Source organism: Macaca nemestrina, chromosome 5 (genome assembly GCF_043159975.1).
Source record: "Macaca nemestrina isolate mMacNem1 chromosome 5, mMacNem.hap1, whole genome shotgun sequence".
Lineage (NCBI taxonomy): Eukaryota > Metazoa > Chordata > Mammalia > Primates > Cercopithecidae > Macaca > Macaca nemestrina.
This window is the reverse complement of record NC_092129.1, coordinates 179,420,509-179,445,591: the sequence shown is the minus strand read 5'-3', so window position 1 is coordinate 179,445,591 and position 25,083 is coordinate 179,420,509. Positions and strand designations below refer to the sequence as shown.

General features: G+C 40.4%; 1 protein-coding gene across 4 annotated transcripts in view; it reads left to right on the top strand.

The window, feature by feature from the left end:
- Window positions 1–25,083, top strand: part of LOC105487350 (chromodomain Y like) — a 243,940-nt gene that overhangs the window by 74,965 nt on the left and 143,892 nt on the right. The gene's annotated exons all lie outside the window — the stretch shown is intronic.

Genomic DNA, 25,083 nt, shown 5'->3' with positions numbered 1-25,083 from the left:
ATTATTGCTGTTGGCATAGAGTAGAGCTTTGTTGTCTGCGATATTAGTCTTCTGGCAACTTTTTTGGTGCTTTTTAAGAGCAAGTGTTTGCAAAAGTTCTCAGGAGGAAGCTGCCTTCTGTAGAATTAAGGGTAAGGTTGTTGCTTCTCCTTACATTGTATGTGGTCAGTATACCTTAGCTGGTACTGGAAATGTTCCATTCTTTTCAACCATTTTACACATTAGCTGTGCCCCACTGTATTCAGGATACTGTTTGAGGTCATTTGAGGATGTAAAAGAAGAAAAATCTCCCTGTTCTCAAGGAGCTTTCCTTCTAGGAAGGAAAGTGGTGTCTGTCTGGAAGACACAGAAATAGAGGCTGGGATGTTTGAGGTTGAGGTCTTCCGGGTGAAGTCTGTACAGGGGGGAAGTACATAGCATGAGGGTATGGGGGATTTTAGTTTCTACATTAGATCATTCTTTGGTTGTTTAGTCATGAGCGTTCACGCTTGGCATTTGCTTTTATGAGTATAATTACATAATCAGTTCCATCAGTGGATGAGAGTAGTACCTTATACGTAAGTTGTATCCTATGTGTGTAAGAATGATTCTGAAGACAGCACGTTTCACACCAGGACATTATGAACTAAGGTTAGTTCCTTCTGTGCTTATTCTGTATATTCAGGTTTCTATTCTTAACAGAAGTCATTAATGAGTAACATTTTGTACTAAGTCTGTGTTCATATAACGTTTATTGAATGCTTGCCATATGGAGGTTTCACAGGGAAATATTGAGGTATGAGAATGGTTCATGCTTTCAAGGAGTGTCTATTGGGGAGGAAGTAAGTATATTGCAAAGAAATGATACACCTGCACAATTGAACTTCTGATTCTGGGTTTTATTTTAGTTTTGGAAAAAGGTACTATAGAAGTATAGTACAGGTGATAAATTTAAGTATGTGTAGTAAATATGTAGTGGTCAGTATCTCTCAAGGCAAAATTTTTAACTTTTACTTGTAGGCAACACTGTGACTGTGTTACCGTTGAACACTGTGACTGTGTTACCGTTGAACACTGTGACTGTGTTACCATTGAACACTGTGACTATGTTACCGTTGAAAGTTGACATTGAAAGTTTTGCATAGCAGTTGAGAGCCTAGATTTGGAGTCAGACAACCCAGTTAGTGACTTCCAACTCTGTCAGCTTGGGTAAATTAGTCTTGAAAGCTCAGTTTCCTCATCTGTGAAATTGGGATCAGTGTTTCCCTTATAGAGCTATGAAGTTTAAATGAGAACATAAGTAAAGCCCACCCTAAAATTCCCGTGGCAAGCACCCAGTAAGTGATGATGATTGTATTGTAACTGGCTTAAAATGCCTCCCTGAAACCTGGTTTTGTTTCTAAAGGTATAGTTGTATTGTTTTCATAAAGGCGGTATTATTTGTAGGGCAGAAGTGATACGCAATTGTAAATGAACACGGTCGTCTGAGAAGGCTGGGAAAGACACTAAGATACTTTTTGTGGCCAAGTCAAGGGATGTTAGTTGCCTTGTTTTGTCCATTTCTGCCTAAACTGAAATAGAAGTTTTATATTTGGCCTCAAGCTCCACGAATCTAGAGGGATGTATTGACAGGAGGAAATGCAAGGTCTTGCTTCTTTGAACTCACATGGTCTGGTAGGAGGGCAGGTCTGCAGTAACTTTGGGAACTTGGGTGAGTTACCCAACTGCTGAGCCTTGGTTTTCTCGCCTAAAAGAAATGTCTCCAATACTTAGCATGGAACCTGGTATGTAGTAATAGGACTTTAGTAAATGTTTAAATGGGTATTGAAACTAGACTTTGTGGACAAAAAATAAAGGAACAGGTCCTGGAAAAGATGGATAGAGCATGAGTCTTGCAAAATTTGAAGAGTTACTATTAGTTGAAAGATAGAATAGATTTACTCCCTGCTTTTCCAGCAGCTCAGATTGAAGAAAAACAAATTTTTGATGCGGCATGGGTTAGAACTTCATAGTTTTCACAAAAAGACAAACATCCTTTACATCACTCTTCTAATGTAAAGGGCCAGATGATACATATTTTAGACTTGTAGGTTATGTTATGGTCTTTGTTGCAACCACTCAGCTCACTTCATGTAGTGCAAAAGCAGTCGTAGACTCCTGTATGAATGTGCACGGTGTCTCAAACTGCTTATGGATAGTAAAATTCATTTAGTATATTTTATATCATTTTTATGTGTCATGAAATACACATTTGTTTTTTTTCCCAATCACTTAAAAATGTAAAAATGATTCCTAACTTGTAGGTTCCACAAAAATAGGCAGTGGGCTGGCTTTGCCCTGTACGTTGTTTGTTAAACGCTGCTGTAGGTGATCAGCTGTCATAATCTGTTTAGGAACCTGCGTTTACTCAAGGGTTGGGGATATGTGGACGTTAGACAGTATTTCTAACTTTCATCCCAGCTCTAGACTTAGAGCTAGAAGATCTGGGTGGTATTCTTCCCTGCTTTCCTCCCTCCCTCCCTTCCTCTGTCTCTTTCTTTCTTTCTTTCTTTTTTTCTGGAGACAGAGTCTTGCTCTATCTCCCAGGCTGATGTGCAGTGGTTTGATATCCACTCACTACAACCTTTGCCTCCCGGGTTCAAGCTATTCTCATGCCTCAGCCTCCCGAGTAGCTGTGATTACAGACGTGCACCCTCCCCCGCTCCCCAGCTAATGTTTTGTATTTTTAGTAGAGACAAGGTTTAACTATGTGGGCCAGGCTGGTCTCAAACTCCTGGCCTCAAGTTATCTGCCCACCTTGGCCTTCCAAAGTGCTGGGATTACAGGCGTGAATCACTGCACCTGGCCTTCCCTTGTTCTTAGAAGCTTGTTAAGTAACTTGTCTTGTACTTGTCTTAACTATCTATCCTAAACTTTCTCATCAGTAAAATAGGGAGGATGATAACTAAATAATTGAGGCTTAAATGGCATTAGTATGTAAAAGCAATACTAAAAAACATTTTCCATTTTTAAAGAGGAAAAAAAGCACCCAACTCTCAAACCATGAAACCAAACCTGTTTTCCCTTCTTAAAGATTTAGGATTTGAAAATATTCTATAAATTGATTATATCACCAGAGAAAGCTGTGAGGTCAAGAGGACCTTAATTTATCTAGCAGTCAGGTAACCACCATAAGACTTTGTTCATGTGGGACCGAATAAGGAACGTGTGCTGTAGTAAAATGGAATAAGCATTCTCTTTATTTGTATGTCTTAATAATTCCTTTTTTCCTCAGTAGATGTGGAGTTATTCCCTTGAGAACTCCTGTAATAGTTAATTTAAATTTCAACAAGTTCTCAATGATTAGTCTTGACCTTCTGAGAGAATATTTATATTTTCATTTTCAAAAATGGAAGTAAGCTTTTAAGAACGAACTCGTATCTGGTGTGTAGAAAATTGTTTTAAAGTTGGTTAGTTTGAAGGGATGATCAGGATTTGCAGGGGAAGGTAGGTCCTTGGAATCTTTCTTCCTACTTTGGGATAAGATTCCTGCTTTCTCCTGTGCACCACAAGGCTTTTACTTATGTTGACCGAAAGCAGTTATGAATAAAGTCTCAATCTGTAGTTCAAATGGAAGTCGCAGAGACCAGGACACCTTTCATGGATGTTGGCTAAGCTAAGTCAGCATATGTTGTATGTGGTGTCGCTGTCTGAAAAGATTGGGATCACCAAAATTAGGAAAGCAAAAGAGTTCATTTGACTTCCGGAGTTGATAGTGAGGCAGTGAGGTCAAACGTGCGTGCGTGTGTGTTTTGAAAATAAATAGCCTATCTTAAATGCTCTTTTTCCTGTGAGTTGCTGAGAATATTATTTATTCATTTGCCCCAGCAACAGTGTGGAAACCTCCCATGTGCTCTTCCTTTGAGCTACTTTCAATTCCTGTGTACCAGAATAGTGTGTTTTCATTCTTGCTGTGATATCTAAGAATCATAGACTTTTCCCTCGTGCTCTGTAATGATTTTAACCACGGAGAATATTTTCATGGTATGTAGGCAACACTTTCTTCGCATTGTTCTGGTTCACAGTTTTGGATAACTGTGATTCACAAAGCCAGGTCTGAAATGAATTTTTTTGTAAATAAGGAGTGATAGTTTTTATGTTGTGAGCACTCCTAGGTGGAACAGGACCAGCCTGGGGTCTTTTTTCAATTCAGATTCTTGAACCCAAACCACGAGATTGTAATGTTCAGTGTTTGGATGGAGACCGGAATCTTATGTTCCGAGAAGCTTCTTTTTGGAATGCCGGTGGATTTAGGAGCCTCTGGATACACCCTTCTGTGTTTCAGACCCTTAGGCTATGCGTGGAGGTGGGTGGGGGTGGATTGGGGATCTGCCTGGCAGAAGAGGAGCTCTAAGTGGACCATACTGTTGCTTTCTGCAGGCTCCTTGACCCACTGCTAGTTGTTAGCTGAGTAATTCCGGGAAGGGAATATTACAAACATCAAGTAGTTAGCTAAAGGTGTTGTAATTTCTGTTTTCTGTCTTGATTGCCTGGCGTGTTTGTCCACTAGAATGGAAGTGCTTTAAAGCTCAGATTCATTTTCTGGTCATTATTTTCCACAGCTCAAAATATTGCAATCGTTGCATAATTGTTGAGTTACTTTAATGGAAGAGTGAATTACAGGAATGAGTCTCCATTCCTGACTCCTTGCTTACCTCCAGGTTCCTCCTCCCCTAAGCATCATGCCTCTTGCTGTTCCTTTTACATTTTGTTCCTCAGCTCCTTACATGGTTTCAACTCTAGAATGGAGAATTTCACTGTTTCCCACACAAACTTAATTCTCTTCAGCCTTTTAAGCTGGGCAAGGTTTTGGGGTTCATGTTCTCCAGGAAGTCTGTGGAGGGCCTATTACAAGTCTAGATATGACTTTAAATCCAGTTATAACCTCAACTAGAATTTTATGAAAATTTGTACAAGTACATATGACCATATTTCAGGGGGGAGAGAATCAAGAGCTTTCATCTGATTCTTAGATGGATATAGGACCCAAAGCAAGTATTAAAAACAGCATTGAGACCTTTGAACTAAGACTTAACTGTGGCTGTCCTCCATGGACCACTTTGACATTAGTTTTGTCGAACTGTCCTCTGCCACAACCTGCAGTAAAACCATATTAAAACCTCACTGATTGGGTTTAGAAGTCGTATACTGTTTCTAGTCTTTAAGTGACTAATTTTGCAACTATGCATACATGAAGTCTAAAGATAGTCAATATTTAATGGCACTTCTGACAATGTGAAGATTTTACAATCCTTGAACCCTGGTGCATTCCTGAACTCACATGCTACTGCTTTCTTATTGCCCATGAAAAAACCCTCATCAAATAGAATATTATTATTTTATACAGCCTTTCTTTAGATTCACCTATGACTTTAGTAGTTTTTTCACCAGTTTCTTCAATCAGATCATCCATTTTATATCTCAGAACTTCCTTCTGGGATTTTCTTTTTTTTCTTAAGTGTATCCTTTAGAGATTTCTTTAGTGAAGGTCTATGGATGGAAAAGTTTCTAGGTTTTCTGTTTTTTTTTTTTTAATTATCTGGACATGTCTTTATTTTGCCATCATTTTTGAAAGAGAATAGTATTTCAGATAAAACTGGTTAATTGGTTCATTTCTTTCCTCTCATTCTGAAGATGGTGCTCCATTGTCTTCTGCCTTGCCTTTGCACTATTCTTGAGACTTTTTTTTTTTGAGATGGAGTTTCACTGTTGTCGCCCAGGCTGGAGTGCAGTGGCATGATCTCGGCTCACTGCAGCCTCTGCGTCCCTGGTTCAAGTGATTCTCCTGCCTCAGCCTTTCAGGTAGCTGGGATTATAGGCGTGCACCACCATGCCTGGCTGATTTTTGTGTTTTTAGTAGAGATGGGGTTTCACCATGTTGGCCAGGCTGGTCTCAAACTCCTGACATCAAGTGATTCACCTGCCTCAGCCTCCCAGAGCGCTTGGATTACAGGGGAGAGCCTCTGTACCTGGCTGAGACTGTTGTCAGCATAGGTGTAGACACTTTCTAGGAGATCTGTCTTCTGTCTCTGGTTGTTCTTGAGATCATCTCTTTGACTTTGGTTTCCTCTAGTTTAATACAACAGTGTATTTTGTGTGATTTTTTTTTTTTTTTAGGTGGGTATATGTTGTGCTGCTTTTTGAATTTGTGCCTCATCAGTTCGAAAATGAATTTGGCCAATTTGTCTTCAAATACTGCTTCTCTGTACTCGTCTGAAATTCCAAGTAGACATCTATTGGATCATTTCATTCTCTCTTCCTTGTCTTTTACCCTTTCATTTCCATCTCCTTGTTTGTGTTTTATTTTCTTTTTATGTGCTGCATTTTAGGTATTTCCTTGGATCTAAACTATAGTTTACTAATGAGCTGTGTTTAATCTGCCATTTTATTCAACCATTGAGTTTTAATTTTCAGTAATTACTTTTTTTTCTTTGAAATATTCTGGTGAGTTTTTACCTAATCTGCAATTCATTTTTTAAGTCTTTGGTGTTTTTCCATTTTTATGATTTAGTCATCATTTTGGGTTGGGGGCAGTTGGAATGTTTTGCTGGTTTCCTACAAGTGCTATGTAGTATCACTCTTAATGAGAGTTATATTTTATTAAAGATCTAGTTAATTTGTAATGAGAGGGCCCTTTGGAGTAATGTTTGCTTTTATTGCCAGAATCTGAAGAAATCTGCTTGATTTGGAATTTGTGGCATGAGCAGGGATTGAGGGTTTGAACCAACACTTGAGATTTACCTAATGATACTGAAAATGCAAAACAGTAGATTTCAAGGCGACTGTTTATGGAAATGGATTATAATAGTTATAACACAGTTGCTTCTGAAGCAAAATGTTCAACATCTTTGTTCTGTCTGCCTTGATATATAATCTTGTACCACATAATGATACTTTGGTCTTACGATGGTGGTCCCATAAGATTATAATACCACATTTTTACTGTACCTTTTCTATGTTTAGATATACAAGTTGATATGGTTTGGCTGTGTCCTCAAATCTCATTTTGAACTGTAGCTCCCATAATTCCCACGTATCATGGGAGGGACCCTGTGGGAGGTAGCTGAATCGTGGAGTGGGTCTTTCCCGTGCTGTTCTCCTGATAGTAAGTCTCATGAGATCTCATGGTTTGATAAAGAGAAGTTCCCCTGCACAAACTCTCTTGCCTGCCACCATGTAAGATGTGACCTTGCTCCTCATTCACCTGTCTCCATGATTGTGAGCCACCCCCCAAAGCCATGTGGAACTGAGTTAATTAAACTTATTTCCTTTATAAGTTACCCGGTCTTGGTTTTGTCTTTATTAACAGTGTGAGAATGGACTAATACACAAGTCCTTACTGTTGTGTTATCATTGCCTGCAGTATTCAGTGCAGTAACATCTGTACAGGTTTGTAACCTGGGAGCAATAGGCTCTACCATACAGCCTAGGTGTGTAGTAGGCTACAACATTGAGGTTTGTATAAGTTCACTCGGTGAGGTTCGCACAACAGTGAAATTGCCTAACAACGCATTTCTCAGAACATATCACCGTAGTTAAGCAACGTGTGACTGTATAGTATACTTTCTTTTTTGGGGAGAAGTCAGCTTCGATATATTTCGAGAATGTCTTTTGTTTTATTTACCTTTTGTCTCATTTGTATTAGGCCCTCTGCTATGTGACGTTTTCTATGTTGGTAGTTTCCTAGTGTTCGTTGATAAAACCCAACAATGTTGACTGCACATCATGAATGTTCTTTGGTTAAAATGTATCCATTTTTCATCTGTACCCATTTTTCATTAGTAGTTTACTGTTGAGGAATTCGGGGCGTCACATAGTCGCACACAGAAGCTTCTCTTATTTTATTAATAGCATGTAACTAATGTGGACATCCCAGCTCTTTAGCGTATCTGAGAACCAGGACAAACACAGTCATCTTCGTTTGCAAAAAGATCCACCACCCCATGCACACTGGACGACAGCTCTGGGTCTCTCTTGGAGACTGTTGACATTTGCTTTAGGCATGATGTACTCGGACTTAACTGGCATCTTTAGCATGTTAGAAACAGGTTATTTGGTAAAGGAAAAGGCTCCGCCAGAGGCCGGTGAGTTGATGTTAATAAGTTTGCTCATGAAGTTCGCTGAAGAGGGTAGCTGGTGATGACACTCCAAGTCTTGGGGTAACAGTCTCTGTGGGGCCAGTCCTGCACCTCTTAGAGCAAGTGAAGGGCACGCTTATGAAAGAAAAGGTGTATGTCACGAAGAGCTATCAAGAAGGGTTTTTTTTTTCTTTTTGAGACGGAGTCTTGCTCTGTTGCCCAGGCTGGAGGTGCAGTGGCGCGATCTATGCTCACTGCAAGCTCCGCCTCCCAGGTTCATGCCATTCTCCTGCCTCAGCCTCCCATGTAGCTGGGACTACAGGTGCCTGCAACCATGCCCGGCTAAGTTTTTGTATTTTTTTTAGTAGAGACGAGGTTTCACCGTGTTAGCCAGGATGGTCTCGATCTCCTGACCTTGTGATCTGCCTGCCTCAGCCTCCCTCAAGAAGGGTTTTTAAAAAGTGTTGCTATGTAAGTGTAAGTGAAAAAAAGGAAGTCTACTTTTATGGTAAACTTAAATGCAAATTTTACGGTCGTTTCCAACCAAGTCCTCCTAACAGCAGAGGCGTCAGCAGGTATTCTCCTAAGGAGCTGGAGTTGGGAATGGGGAAGAAATGGCTTTTGCAAGCCTGACCTGTTGTTTGAAATCTCAAGTTACCTTACTTGTTTTGTGATGTTAACCATGTAGTCCATACCATTTTTGGGATTCAATATGAAATGTTTTAAACATATTTACCAAGGAACTCTTGTCCATGGATCCTTGATTCAGGATGATGTTTCAGGAAGCTGAGCTGTGGATCAGTGGCCTTGTGTGCCCTTGGTCTCTTGCTGTGTGTGTGTCCTCCGGCTTCAGAAGCAGAGGACCGTGCTATCTTCCATAGTGATGCTGGGTGAAGGAGGCATTAGCTCATTTGGTGAAATGTAAATAAGATTTGAATTAAGTAGTTCAAAAAAGATTTAAAAAACTTGTTTTACTAGTTGTTTTTCACCAATAAAGATTAAAAACTACTTGTTTTCTGTCTGCAGTCGTCTTATTGCTAGGGATTCAAGGGAAGGTGTACTCGTAGTTTTTGTCTCGAGTCTCCCTGTTTATTCTCTGTACTTTTAAAAAAGTGATGGTGCTGTTGCCTTGAGCTGGCTGTGGGAGCATTTGTAGGGTCCCTGTTGGAATGAGGAGCAATCTGCTTCGTAACTGCTCCCTGTCTGTGGGCTAGACCAGAGTACCCTTGGAAAACTCCGTGTCTTCCAGGGAGTTTCCACCCTTTTTCTCCTCCCCCTTTCCTGAGTTTTATTGCCTGCATGTCCAGCTGTGTCCCTCTAACCTGATTTTCAGCCATCTGCCAGGTCCCTCGAGTTGGGGCTTCATTCCTCCTGTCCTGATTCTTGACCCTGGCTTCTGCACTTGCTGTGGCTCTGCAGAGCTCTGGCCTTGGAAGCAGAAGAATGGCTGCCCACTTGTGTTTGTGTTACCTGGCTTTTCGTCTGCACGGTCCAGAGGGAAGTTTTCAACCGTCTTACACCTCAGGCCTGTGAGCTAGGGTGTAGCCAAGTCTCCCAGCAGGACAAGCTTCTGGGCTTCTTAGTCCTCTAACTTCTCTCTCATATGCAGATGAGCTTTGGAACTTAAAGCAAGAGGCGAGTGATTATGTTATTAGCACCTTTAGGGATGCAAAGAAGTAGGTGTGTGTTTGAGGGGAGGTGCTCGCTAGACTGATTTGTTGTGCCCTTTCTTCAGAGTGCGCCGAGATGAGGAAAAGTTCCCCCAGAATCATTTGGCACGCCGTCCTGCAGCGCCACTGGTCTTTGCTTATAAATGAGCTTTTTGAAAAAGTCTTGATTCAGTTGCTAGATACGTATCTAAATGTGCACTCCTCAGTCCTTCCTAAGTAGCTCTAGATTGGGGCTGCTTAAAAATGAAGGGGCTGCAGTGACTATAGAGAGGATGTTGAAAAGATCCTGGAAATGAGGTCCTGTGGAAGCGCATGCTTGTGCCTTGGCAGAAGAAGTTCAGTGCTGGGACCAGACACGTTCAGCTTGCCCGGGAACCTGATGAAAGTCAACAGAAAAGAAATCGTGGTCCTGAGCTGGGCAGCTTCATGGCACCAGTGCCCCTCACCTTTGACAGAAAGGTAGCTGGGAGAGACCAAAGACATGAAGGTGGGGCTGGGGACAGGCTGCTCTGAAATTCAAGTCTTTTTTTTGTTTTTTTGTTTTGAGACAGAGTCTCGCTCTGTCGCCCAGGCTGGAGTGCAAAGTTGCGATCTCGGCTCACTGCAACCTCTGCCTCCCGGTTCAAGTAATTCTCCTGCCTCAGCCTCCTGAGTAGCTGGGACTACAGGCGTGCGCCACCACGCCTGGCTAATTTTTGTATTTTTAGTGGAGATGGGGTTTCACCATGTTGGCCAGGGGGCTGGTCTCGAACTCCTGACCTCAACTGATCTGCCCACCTTGGCCTCACAAAGTGCTGGGATTACCACCCTGAGCCACCGCGCCTGGCCGAAATTCGAGTCTTATAGTCATCATTCCACTGAAAGGAAAGTTCAGGGTCCTTCGTTTGGGTCTCCAGTGGCTCGGCTCTGTAGTGGGCAAGGGACATGACTTGGGGTTTGGCGAACTGTTGAAGAAGTCTTTCAGGCTGGGTGTAGTGGCTGACGCTGGTAATCCTAGAACTGTGGGAGGCCAAGGCAGGAGGATCAGTTGAGGCCAGGAGTTCAAGACCAGCCTGGCCAACATGGTAAAATCCCCTTTCTACTAAAAATAACAAAAATTTAACCAAGCGTGGTAGTGCCTGTAGTCGCAACTACTTGGGAGGCTGAGGCAGGAGAATCGCGTGAACCTGGGAGGCGGAGTTAGCAGTGTGCTGAGATCGCCTCACTGCACTCCAGCCTCGGTGACAGAGAGAGACTCTGTCAAAAAAAGAAAAAGGGCTTTTTAGTAGTGGAGCCGGTCTCTCTCTGAAGAAAAGAGCTTCCCTTAGAGTTTGAAAAGGAACCCTTGGGGCAAATAAGGAAGTCAGTGTGCCCTAGGTCCTGAAGGTGGGTCAGGAACTCGCAAAAGATTGTAACACCACCCTTCCCCCACCATATTCCTGAACCCTCAATCTCCTGGGTCACTGGGATGGGAACTGTAAGTAGGATGGAAATTCCCATCCTTTCTGTGCTTCCCCACCACCATTCAGCAGCAGAAGTGGGGAATTCGTATCTAGAGTGACCCGTGTTTCTCTGGAATTTGTGGTCTGCCTGCGAAACAGCCAGCCCCCTTCCCACCCCACCTGTTGGGACACCCGCTGGCTTTGCTCTGCTGTCCTGGGATGAAGGATGTTGCTGCTTCCTCCATTGTGCCAGGTGGGCCAGCCTCCTTTGGCCCTGTCCCTCAAGGTGAAGCTGTGTGAGCTAGAGCCCTCCCTGTCTTGTAGCTACATGGTGGGCCAGGTGCTGCTCCTCCTGGCTTTACATTGTGTGCCAGGGATAGCCGAGCCATACTGCTACATGCAGAAGTTCCTGGTTTTCGTGTTTTTTGTTTGTTTTTGAGACAGGGTCTTGCTCTTGTTGCCCAGGCTGGAGTGCAAGGTCATGATCTCCACTCACTGCAGCCTCCGTCTCCTGGTCTCAGGTGATCTGCCCACTTCAGCCTCCTGAGTACCTGGGACCATGGGTGTGCGCCACCATGCCTGGCTAATTTTTGTATTTTTAGTAGATATGGGGTTTCGCCATGTTGGCCAGGCTGGTCTCAAACTCCTGGGCTCAAGAAGTCTGCTCTTCAGCCTCCTGAAGCGCTGAGATTACAGACTTGATACGCCGTGCCCGACTGCTCCTGGTTTTCAGTTGCACATCTGTCTTGTAGTGGCATCTCTGGGCACAGTGGGCCCTCGTCACCACATCTGTCTTGCTGGACCAGCTTTATTTCTGGTTCCCTGGCCCTGGCAGCCTCCCTGTCCTAGGCATCTACCCCAATCCCAGTGGGCAGGAACTCCAGTGATTCAAACTTAAATGCCTACTACCCAGTGCAGTCATTGAGGAGCTGTGAGCTTTTGAGGGGCCATGTCATCAGAAGCACTTGCCACTAAAAATGGTTGTAGAATCAGTACCTGAACTCTGGATTCAGCGTTCTTTCCAAATCGCTTTGCTCTGTTTCCCTCGCTCTCATGTCTTTGGCCCTATCTGGCTCTTACCCACCTACTCTGGGGGTTACTCTTCTCACCTGCCCCTGGGTAGGGCCCCCTCAACACTCCATGGAGTAATGTGGAGTTGAACCATTCAGAGAAGTGCAGTTTCCTGTTCTTAATGAAAGACATGAGGTGAACAATAAAATCCTCCTGTTTTTCTAAAACAAATAGCCTTTCAGATGACACGAAACTGCCCTTTACGCCAGTGTGCTCCCCTTCCCTGTGGGTGGCTCATCCTTGCCGGAGAATGGGTTTTCTCTCCGCCGTACATCACTGAGGACATCATCCCGTCAGGGTTTTGCTAGACTGGTGGTGTGTGGATGTTGATAGTGATAAGAAAAAGCAACAAGCATATACGAGGATTTGCTGTTCTCCTCAGTTATCTCTTTTGGGTATATGCTGTATTAGCAAGAAGCTATTTACTCTTTCAATAAGCATCCTGTGTTTGTTAAGGGTGGTGGTATTTGAAAGCCTTGAGTTTATAAATAATATAATACTAGTGAAACCTTTTAAATATGAAGACAGCTTTTTACTTAACAAACTTTTAGTGAGCAGTTAACAGTGGGACTTAATATGATGTGTAAGTGACCTTTTGCGTGCCATAGAAAAGCTTGTCAGAGTTCAGGAGGTGTTACTGCTATGATTTTGGGTTTACTTGAGAGCGTTAGATGTTATTTTTCTCCGAGACACATACTAATGACCTTAACAACAACAACAACAGCAAAATCCTCATTTTTCTTGGTATGAGGACTTGAGTTAGGATAATTTCTGAAGCTCTTTTGGAATGTAGGCAGACATTTGAGTTCCTCATCTGCCTTTTCCCCTGGTCATCATACGTGGGATCATTAAGCAGAACATAGAGCAGGCGTGACTAAAGCAATGACATTTTCTAATGTAGCTTATAGAAGTAGAATAGGAAGGCTCAGCTAATTACCTGTAATTTCAAAGGCAGCCAGTAGGTTTCCTGTGTAAGCACCTTGGAAATCTTTTGTATAAACCCAAAAATGAGTGACTAATGATAGGATAGAAAATTAATAAGCTTTGTACGAGGTTAAGCAAATTTGCAGGAAGAATGGATTTAATGCGTCATCGTGGATAGCAATTTTTGACTGTCATTAACGATTTCAAGTTAAGCACATGTCTGTAATGAAGCACAAAACACTGATAAAAACAGAAAATATCAGAGATTGGATTTGTCCAAGTAGGCTAACTGAAAATTTGGTCCAACACACATGAGCAAGTGCTCACTTTGGAAGAGAATTTGAGTATTTAGTCCCCAAAGATGGGTACAAAGTGATGATTTAACATCTGTTATTAGTGTTTCTTAGAGAAACAGAACAAAGCGTAACGTCTTTGGAGAATACATTAAGGGAGGAACCTTTCCAAAACCAACGTGAAGACTCATATACCGTGGCCAGCATTAACATTCCTAAGAATCGAGAAAGCATCATATGATCTTTGTCATCAATAGCGCTGTTCATTGTATAACCTATTCCATAGGCTCAGAGAGATGCGGAAATCAGGACGTTTGAGAATCAGTGAGGTGGAGGGAACAAGGCGGGGCCCTAGTGATGAATTTTTTTAACGAAGATCTTTCATTTTGTGTGTGAGAAATCACTTTTGATTTACAATGTATCATCAACCTCGCTCTCTAGACTTCTAGTACGGAAATACTTTAGTTCACGTCAAAATCTGTTTCTCAATTAGGGCGTGAAGATTTGGCACCATAGAGGATATTCAAAACACTGTGTCAGAGGGCAGTCCTAAAAGAGAAGAAAGTTCTGAGGATATTCTGTTGTCAACAGCTGCTTTGAACTGAGAGTTTGGCCTCTGACATCTTGGCTTGACCTAGCTGACATCCACTTGGCAGGCAGGCTCTCTGAATTTCTAGCATTTACGTGGTCTCATTACTTTAGTGTGGGATATACATAATGTCAGGGCCCTGTGCATGTTTACTGAGCAAAGAAACGTCAAAGAAAGAAAGAAAAGAAAATCCCATCCCCTGCATCCATGGTCTAACAGCTACGAACCACAGAAGACCATCATTCTAGAAAGCTCTGCATAAATATAGATAGAAGAGTGGATGCATACAGGTAACAGTTATTTCATAAACATAGAATGGTATACATGATATTTAGCAGAAGACAAATATAAGGTAATAGGAAGGAACTGTATAAATTTTTTTTTCTTTTTTTTCTTTTTTTTTTTTTGAGGTGGAGTCTCTCTCTGTCACCCAGGCTGGAGTGCAGTGGCGCGATCTCAGCTCACTGCAAGCTCCGCCTCCCGGGTTCACGCCATTCTCCTGCCTCAGCCTCCGGAGTAGCTGGGACTACAGGCGCCCGTCCCCACACCCGGCTAATTTTTTGAATTTTTAGTAGAGATGGGGTTTCACCGTGTTAACCAGGAAGGTCTCGATCTCCTGACCTTGTGATCTGCCCGCCTCGGCCTCCCAAAGTGCTGGGATTACAGGCATGAGCCACCGCACCTGGCCAGGAATTGTAGAATTTTATATGAAAACATTGTACATCATTGAATCACTTTTATTTTGCCTTTTCCTTGTTGATTTGTTGGAGATCTTGGTATGTAATAGATTCTAATCTTTGCTACTATATATATTGGAAATATCTTCTGATATATGGCTTTGTCCTTTTAAAACATTTTTAAAATGAATAATATAGTTATATTTCACTTGCCAAATGAAATCTGACATTTTAATGTAGTCAGATTTTTCTTTCAATTTGTGTGTGTGTGTGTGTTTTTTTTTTTTTTTTTTTGAGACAGAGTCTCTCTCTTGCCCAGGCTGGAGTGCAGTGGCGCGATCTTGGCTCACTGTAACCTTCACCTCCCTGTTCAAGCAATTCTCCTGACTCAGCTTCCCGAGTAAAGTAGCTGGGACTACAGGCACATGCTACCACGCCCGACTAATTTTTGTATTTTTAGTGGAGACAGGGTTTCACCGTGTTGGCCAGGCTGGTCTTGAACTCCTGTCTTCAAGTGATCTACCCACCTTGGCCTCCCAAAGTGCTGGGATTACAGCCACCGCGCCTGGCTTCTCTCATTTCGTTTTTTGTTTAAGAAATCCTTCCTACCCCAAGATCATTGTCTGCTGTGTTTTCATCTAAATATTTTGCTTTCTACAGTATGAACTTTCACCTACCTATAGTTTGTTTTTAGTGTGTAGCCTGAGCTTAGGGTCCAACTTATTTTTGAAACGTGGATAATCCATAGTCACTGTTTATTAAATCATCTCTCCCCGTTATTTGCTACCTCTGTCATAGATGTTTCCATCCATGCGTGGGGCAGTTTCTTCCGTTGAATTGGTATGTGTCTTTCCTGAATCATACCACGCTGGCTTGATTAGCATGGCTTTACGTAAGTCTTGGAAACTCATCCTTCCAAATATCTTCATTGTGTTCTTCTTTTCTGCCAAATTTCTCTCCTCTTGGTGGTGTGCTCTTCCATCTACACCCTGGAATCATCATGTTGATTACGTGAGAAACCCTGTTGGACTGGGGTTGGTACTGCATCACATTCATGGAGTAATCTGTGGCACTGGAGATATAGCAACGGGCATGACCGCTCAAGCCACTGCCCGCCCACCTTCAAGTCGCTTTTATCCTAGTAGTGGCAACAGTCTAGTGAGAATCGGAGTGCTAGTGGCTGGTGGGGGTGGTGTTATTTTTAGGTGAAGCAATCAGAGCTTCATTGATAGGGTGACATTTGGGACTAGGGTTGGAGTGAGGCCGACAGGAGGCCAATGTCTCTGGAAACCAAGGGAGAGAACGGTGGATGAGGTTGGGGGTACTTGTAGGACTTCATAGATGTGCTAAGAAGTACTTTGAATTTTATTTGTAGTAAGATGGGAAGCCATGAAGGAATGATGTAATAACATTAAATTATTTTAAAGTTTATGCCAGATGCTATCCGGGCAATTGGAGGGAGACTAAAAAGGAAACCAGTAGACCAACTAGGAGGCTGGCAGAATAATCCTGGCAGAATAATCCAGGCAAAAGAGGGTGGTGGTTTGAAATGCAGGCGGTGGCATTGGGAGGTGGTGAGGAGTTGATTGCATTTCGGGGATATTTTGAAGGTATTGCTGAGCAGGATTTACCCATGGATTGAATATCGTATGTCAGGGAATCAGAAGGAATGGAAGGGACCTGGAGTTTTTAGGGTTGAGTACCTGGAATGGGCTTGCCATTTACTGAGATGGGGGTTAATGTGTAGGGCGCAGCTTTGACTTTATTGCCAGGCAGGGCTGGTGGGGGTGGGTATTTAGGAGTTGGATTTTAGATGTGTCAAGTTTGAGATTCCTTTTAGACATCTAGCGGGAGGTTCTGGGCAGCTGTGAACTACATAGGATTACAGTTTAGGGCAGGAGAGAATTTTAGGAGTTATCCATGTAATATCCTTGGTTCTTAGAGCCATGAGTGCATTTAATCATCCAGGAGGTAAGCATAAGTAGAGAAGAGATGTGAAGTCTGAATCCTGGGGGCTCTGTAGCCGTCATCACATAGAGCTTGGGGGGGGAGATAGAGACACAGTAAAGGAGACTGAGAAGAGATGTGGCCAGAGGAGGAGGAGAACCAAGAGATAGTGGTGCGTTGGAAGAAAACCTCAAGGACGGAATGAGCCCCACCGTGTTTAGTGCTACTGAGGACTGAGAATTGGCTGTTAGATTTGGCAGCGTGGAGGCCACTTGGCAGCAGCTCTTTTGGTGGAGTATGGAGACTGGAGTCTGGCATGGGCTCATGAAAGAATGGGAAGAGAGGATTTGGAGGTGGTGATTATGGGCGACTCCTGGAAATGGTTTCATGGAAAGAGAACTGGGAGTGCTGGGCAGGCTCCCGGGTTTGTTTGCTTAAAGACAGAGGAGTGATGGTAGTTGTGTGATGGGAAAGAGCTCCGGAAGGGGAGGGCCAGGGGAGAGAGAGAGTGCAGGGACAGGGGCTGGAACGATTTCCTGAGATGGCCAGAAGGGATTGCATCGAAGAGCATGGGGTGCATGTCCCGTACTCGTATCCCCTCTCTCTCAGGAATGTTTTGTTAGGAACTTTGAAAGTTTTGCACAACATTTCTTGATTTATTCCTAGAAACTAGAGGTTTTTTGTTGTTGTTGTTGTTGTTGTTCTCGTTAATGGAAAAGCAATTGGTTAATGCCAGTACATAGAAAGGCTGTTTATGTATATCTGATCTTATATCTAGCAGACTTGTTAAACTGTCTTGGTATTTGAAAAACTGTAGTTTCTTTTAGATTTATATGTAGACAATTGTATCTTGTGCAAATAGGGATAGTTACATATTTTTTCTTTTCAAACTCCTACAGTACCTGTTATTTATTTTACTGAATTGGCTAGGACCATCAAGTACAGTGTTGAATGTAAGTTGTAACAACAAGCATTTTTGTTTTATTTCTGATTCCAAAAGAGTGGATCTGTAAAATTTTATTGCTAAATAAAAGCTGTGAATATTTGTTAGATGCTCTTAAAAAAATTTTTTTTGGTTAAAGTTTTATTGCTAGCTTGTGAAGAGTTTTAAATCACGATCATTGAATATGTTTCTGCATTTATTGCAGATTGTTGTTTTACCCTTATTTTTATTTTCTGATGTTGAGCCATCCTTACATTTCTGGGATAAATGTGACCCTGCTTAGTCACATGTGTCATTTTGTGTATATTGCTATAGTTTTTTTCCTAATCATTGTTATAATTAGTCACATGAAAGAGAAAGACACAACTTAATATTTTTTTCTATTCTCAGTTTTTAGAATTTTTGGATATTCTGTTTTTTTCCGGTTTGCGTTTTACTCGCCTAAAAAATCATCTCAGCCTCTGCTGCCTTTTTGGATGGAAGGTGAACTATTTGTTTATCCATCGAGAGTTTGATCTTACTGATTTATGAGTACTATTTCTTGAATCAATTATGGCTTAATATCTTTTGTATTAAAAGATTCTTAGGATACTTAAACATCTCTGCTGGATCTATGATTCAGATTGCCTCATTTTTTTTGTACCTTTTCTCTTAGAGGTATTTCTTTTCTTAGATTTTTTTTTTTTAAAGAATGAGTTTTTGTCTTGGTTCTTTCTGTCCCATCCTTGTCTTTCATTATTTCTGGTTCTTTATTTCCTTCTGCCTTTAGGTTATTTGGTTCTTTTTCCAGCTCATTGAATTGAACATTTAGCTCGTATTGTTCTTCAATGAACGTTATCCTCTAAAGGTAGCTTTTGCTGCATCTTGTAAGCTTTATTTCATTTTTTTCACTTTTAGATTTTGTTTGTTTCTGAAATTTATTTAAAATACATTCGCTTTTTTTTTTTTTTTTTGAAATGGAGTCTTGCTCTGTTGCCCAGGTTGGAGTGCAGTTCAAGTGGCATGATCTCAGCTCACTGCAACCTCTGCCTTCCAGGTTCAAGTGATTCTCCTGCCTCAGCTTCCCGAGTAACTGGGACTACAGGCAAGCACCACCACGCCTGGCTAATTTTTGTATTTTTAGTAGAGACAGGGTTTCACCATGTTGGCCAGTCTTCTCTGGAACTCCTGACCTCATGTGATCCACCTGCCTCGGCCCTGCAAAGTACTGGGATTACAGGCATGAGCCACTGTGCCTGGCCTACTTATTTTTTGACTAGGATATTTATTCATAGGTCTAAAAGGCCAAAAAGTATAAAAAATGAAAACCGAAAAATGATTTTTGTTTGATTTGAGAACATTTACATTTCTAAAGTGAAAAGTTTTTTCCTTATGATTTTGTAAAAGATTTTCTATTGGGATTAGATTTAAATATTTGTTCAGGGTTCATATATATATACATATATATCAAATGTATTTTTATCAAGTATTTACTATACCCTTCATTTTTTTCTGGCCCGTTCTTTTAATTAACTGGCACAGATGAGTTGGTTTCCTAAGATTATAGGTTTGTCAATAAATATTTTGTATATTTTGAGCCTAGGCTTTAGATATATACAAATTCATGATCATTTATTGTATTAAGGTGTAGTGCTCATCACTTAATAAATTTTTCCCTTAAAATTTGTTTATGTTGCTGTAATAACTAATTTTGGATAGTATTTACTAGTCGAATCTTTTTCCTTCCCTTTTTATTTAAAAAAGTTTGGTTTTGTTTAGAACTCTGTCTTGAAAGCACCATATAACTAGATTTTAACCCTTCAATGTGGTATCTTTTATCAGTTTAATGTGTTTAATTTTGTTATTACTATAATGGTTGGAATTCTTAGTGTTTACTGTTTCTCATTCTTCTTGGCTTACTATTAGTATTATTTTTAGTACCTAGTTCGTATGAGAGATTTTTCTACATGGATTTGCTATTTGCTGTGTTGAACTATACAGATTCTGTGTCTGACCTTGTGGTTGCCATTAGTTTCTTTGAATTCTGCTTATCTGTTCTTTTGAATAAATTATTCAATAATTTCTCCTGGAATGTGACAAGGACATTGGCATTCTTTACCTTTTGAATGTATTCTTTCTCCTATTTTATGTGTATCTAGAATTTTTAATTCTTTTCAGTGTACCAAAAATGGAGTATGTATATTAGTTTATATCTATCTTTCTTGAAGACACAATAAGGAAATTCACTGATTAACTCTTCGTTCTAATCTATAATCTTACCCTCCACTAGATTAATTTTTAGTTTTAGAACACACATCAATAGGCCGGGCCGTGGTGGCTCAAGCCTGTAATCCCAGCACTTTGGGAGGCCGAGACTGGCGGATCACGAGGTCAGGAGATCGAGACCATCCTGGCTAACACGGAGAAACCCCGTCTCTACTAAAAATAAAAATAAAAAAACTAGCCGGGCGTGGTGGCGGCGCCTGTAGTCCCAGCTACTCGGGAGGCTGAGGCAGGAGAATGGCGTGAACCCGGGAGGCGGAGCTTGCAGTGAGCTGAGATTCGGTCACTGCACTCCAGCCTGGGCGACAGAGCGAGACTCCGTCTCAAGGGGGGGGAAAAAAAAAAAGAAAACACATCAATAATACTTTTAAAAATTACAGGTTACTTAAATTTCCCAACATTACATTTGAGAGCTTATTGTTTTCTTTATTCCTTCTCTTCTATGTGGGCTGTTTTTTCTTCCTGAATTACATCTTTTTCTTTTCCTTTTTTTTTTTTTTTTTTGAGATATAATTCACATACCATAGAATTTCTCCTTTTAAAGTATATAGTTCACTGGTTTTTAGTGTGTTCACAGAGTTGTACAGCTACCACCACTATGTAATACCAGAACGTTTTTATCCTCTTGGAAAGAAACTCCATGCCCATTAGCTGTCAATTCCCATCTCACTCTACACCCCTGGCAACCATGAATCCACTTTTTGTGTCTATGAGTTTGTTTATCCTGTACATTTCATATAAATGGGAACATACATTTTGTGTCTGACTACTTTCACTTAGCAGAATGTTTCCCAGGTTTATGTTGCAGAATGTATCAGTAACTCATTCCTTTTTGCGGATGATTAATACCCCATTTTGTGGATACACTGTGGCTTGTTTATTGATCAGTTGGTGGGACATTTGAGTTGTTTCTGCTTTTTGTCTATTATGAATATGAGCATTCACGTAGAAGTTTTAGTGTGAACATATATTTTCTGTGTTTTTGTTTTTGTTTGAGTATGATACATCCTTTTTTTTTTTCCCCCTTTTTTTGGAGATAGGATTTCATTCTGTTGTCCAGGCTGGAATGCAGTGGCACAGTCACAGCTCATTGCAGCCTTGACTTCCTGGACTCAGATGATCCTCCCACCTCAGCCTCCTAGGTAGCTAGGACAATAAGTGTGTGCCACTATACCTGGCTAATTTTTGTAATTTTTGTAGAGATGGAGTTTCATCATGTTTCCTTGGCTGGTCTTGAACTCCTGGGCTCCAGCAATCTGCCCGCCTTGACCTCCCAAGTGCTAGGATTACATGCGTGAGCCACTATGCCTTGCCAGACATCTTTTAATAATTATTTTAGTGGGGATTTGGGGATAAGTTCTTGGTATTCATTTGTCTAAAGATAATTGCACTGTTGTCACTAGTAATGACAGTTTAGAGATAAGTTTATTGGTTTACCATTTTTATCAGTCTTAGAGCTGATGAAAAGTCCCCTGTCCTCCTTTTCTAAGTTATCTGAGTTTCTGATAGTTTAAGATTTCTTACCTTTGATAGTTCTGTAGTTTTATTACAGTGTGTCTGAGAGTAGATATATACTTTTGGTCTCAGTATAAATTGATCTGAGGATGTTAACGTATGTTTTAATAAATGTCAACGCCTTGAGGAATTGTGTCTATCTTCATAAGGTATGTTGATCTATAATTTTCTTATTTCATGTCACAGTTAATGCTGGCCTCATAAAAGGAGTTAGGAAGCACTTTCTCTGTTTCTCAAGTTGAATGTGTTGTACTGGTTTGGATTCTTTCATGAGTATATACTAAAATTTATCAGTGAAACTATTGGGGACTAAGATTTTCTTTGTGATAAATTTTTAGATTATGAATTCACAGCCTTTAATTAAACATAAGCTAAGTAGATTTAACTTCTGTCCTTGGGTCAGTTTTTGTGTAAGTTGTATCTTTAAAGGAATTCACTTAGTCTGAAGTGTTGCATTCATTAACAGATACTTGTTTCTGCTCTTTATTATTATTTACCTTTACTTTCAGTTTAGTTTGCTTTTTCTGTTTTAGTTTCTTAAGGTGGAAGTTTAGGCCATTGCTTTATTGTCTTATGTGAGCACATCGTGCTTAAAATAATAAAAGATTATTTTAAAATAATCTGATAGTCTCTGCTTTTTAATTGGAATTAATTGACATTACATTTTCTTGTAGCTGTGTTTCAGCGTATCAGAATTTGATATGCTTTCATTTTAATCCGGTTCAAAATATTTTCTGATTTGCTTTGTCATTTCTTCTTTGGCCCATGGGTTTAGAATTCGATTACAATTTAGATATTTGAGGTTTTTCTAAATGTTTTATTGTTGATTTTGAATTCCATTGCAGTCAAAGCACATTTCCTATAGGATTTCAGTTTTTTGGAATCTATTCAGAATTGTTTTATGGCCCAGTATATGGTCCGTCTTGGTGAATGTTCTATGTGGATTTGAAAAGATTATATAATTCTTTGGTTACTGATGGAGCTTTTCATAAACACCAGCTAAATTACAGCTGGAATAGTCACATAGGTCTCCCATCTCTGTTTTTTTTTGTTTTTTAGGCAAGGTCTCACCCAGGCTGCAGTGCAGTGGCATGATCATGGCTCACCATAGCCTCGACTTCTGAGGCCCAGATGATCCTCTCACCTCAGCCTCCCAAGTAGCTGGGACTATAGGTGTGTGCCACCACACCCATATAGTTTTTGTAGAGATGGGTTTTCATAATATGCCTAGACTGATCTTGAACTCCTGAGCTAGGCGATCTGCCTGCCTCGCTCGGCTCCCAAAGTGCTGGGGTTACAGAGCATGAGCCATTGCACCCGACCAAGATCTCTTGTCCCTGTTTTATTGTTTTTTGGTTCAGTTTTGTTACTGAGAAGTGTGTTAGAATGTCCAACTGTGATTGTGCCTTGGTTGTTTATTTCTGTTTTTGTTTCACATATTTTGAAGCTCTGTCATTGGATGGATGTATCCATTTATAATATTGTTAGATCTTCTTTTTAAAATCACTATGAAATGTCTTTTTTGTTTCTAGTAATACTTTTCCAAGTCTACTTTATTTTACATTAATGTGTCCATTCTAGCTTTGGTATATCTTTTTCCAGCCTGTTACTTTTAGTTTGTTTCTGTCTTTATATTTAAAATTCTTCTTTAGAAACCAGAATATAGTCAGTTCTTGCTTTTTAAAAATAATCTGATAGTCTCTGCTTTTTAATTGAAATTAATCCATTTACATTTAAAGTAATTATTAATATGGTTATATTAGATCTATCGTTTTTTGCTTTTCTTAGGGAAGGGATTTTATTTGCTTTTTTGTTCCTTCTCTTTTGTTGATTTTGTGTTAACCAAAATTTCTTATTCATTTTAATTCTTCTGTTGGTTTTCTAGCTATCTGCATCTTAGCTTTTTCTTTAATATTGAATCACTTTGGATAAGACATAGAATTTTTTCAATGATGTATTTCCAGTTCCTCTACTTATCCTTAGTATTGTTGTCACAGGTATTGCATTTATATACTTTGTTCAGTAGTGTTGTATTTTTTGCTTTATACTGTCATATTTCATAGAAAACTAAGATATTACATATATCCACATAATTATAATTTCTGGCTGTGTTCATTTCTTCCAGTAGCTCCAAGTTGTCATCTAGTGTAGTAGTTTCCATTTGGACTAGAGATCTTTCTTTAGCATTTCTTGTTATAGATCTACCAGTGACAAATAGTTTGTTTGCAAATGCCCTTATTTTACCTTCATTTTTAAAGGATACTTCTTCTGAATACTAGAATTCTTGGTTGACTGGTTTTCTTCCTTTTCCTTCTTCAGTAATTTGAATATGTGGTCCCAGTGTCTTCAGACTTAAAAGTTTCGAAGGAGAAGTCTTTGTTCTTATCATTATTGTTGCCATTGTTTTCCTGTTTATGACATGTCATTTTCTCCGACTGGCTTTCAGGATTTTATTTGTCTTTGGCTTTTTGCCATTTGACTAAGGTGTGACTAAGAAGTTTTTATTTGTGTTATTCTGTTTGAGGTTTATTGAGCTTTTGGGGGATATTTCAGTTGTTGTGTCTTCAGATGTCTCTTCCTCCTTTCCTCGCTCTAGATTCCAATTAATGTACTGCTTCCTGTTGTCACATTTTTAGGAATTCTACTTGTTTTTCATTCATCACTTTCTCTTTATGTTCTTCAGATTATTCTATATTCAGGTTCATTGCCGATGGCAGAACTGAGCATCAATCTGTTGCTTAGCCAGTCTAATGCGTTTATTTCAGTAAATGTTTTGTTCAGATCTAGAATTTTAATTTTTCTAGTTTCATTTTTCTCCCTTGAGATTGCCATATCTGTTCACTCATTGATACCATATTTTCTTTCAATTCTTTGAGCACGTTTTTCAGACTTTTTGAAATATTTATGATAACTGTTTGAAGTCTGTTAAATCCAGCATTTGGGCTCACTTGGAATCAGTTTCTATTAGCTATCATTTTACCTGCGTAGGGTCAACATTTCCTATTTTTTTCTTGTCTGGCTGAAAGTTGGACATATGCTGTCGTGACTCTGAACTCTGTGTTCTTCTGAGGATTATTGTGTTTTTATCGTAGCAGACAGTTTATAAACTGCTTGGTCAAACTGCACACTTTGTTTTTCCCGTGATACACAACGGCTTGTACCTCTGCTCTGTTCTTATGTCTTTGCACTGGTGGTGTTTTCAGTCTGGCACGCTGTGAGTCTCCCCTGTGTCTGCAAAATTTGGAAGTTGGCTAAGGATCTGAGTAGAGATAGACTTTTCTCTGTGGTTTTGTTTCTTCTGGGGATTCCCCTAGTTTCTAGCACTCCACCAGCTTTGAGCTCTGTACTCTGACATTTCAAGCTTTATGCCACCCTAGCAGAGCACAGTTGGGAAAGAGCATCATATTCACAGATTTGGCTCCATGCTACTCTTCTTAAAAAATATTGCTTTCTGGTTTCTGACTGCTTTCTCACCATGCCGCTTGTGGTTTCCTCCGCACATATGTAGTATGTAGTTCAGCTGTCAGCTAGGGATTTCAGCATCTTATGCTCTGAATTTGAGTGTCACCCCTATATTCTAGTGCTGTCAGGGTGCTTTAAATTTCTAGCTGCTTCCCCAATTCCAGATTCTGATATCTGGCACCTTTAGCTGGTGAGAAACTGGCTTTTTTTGCC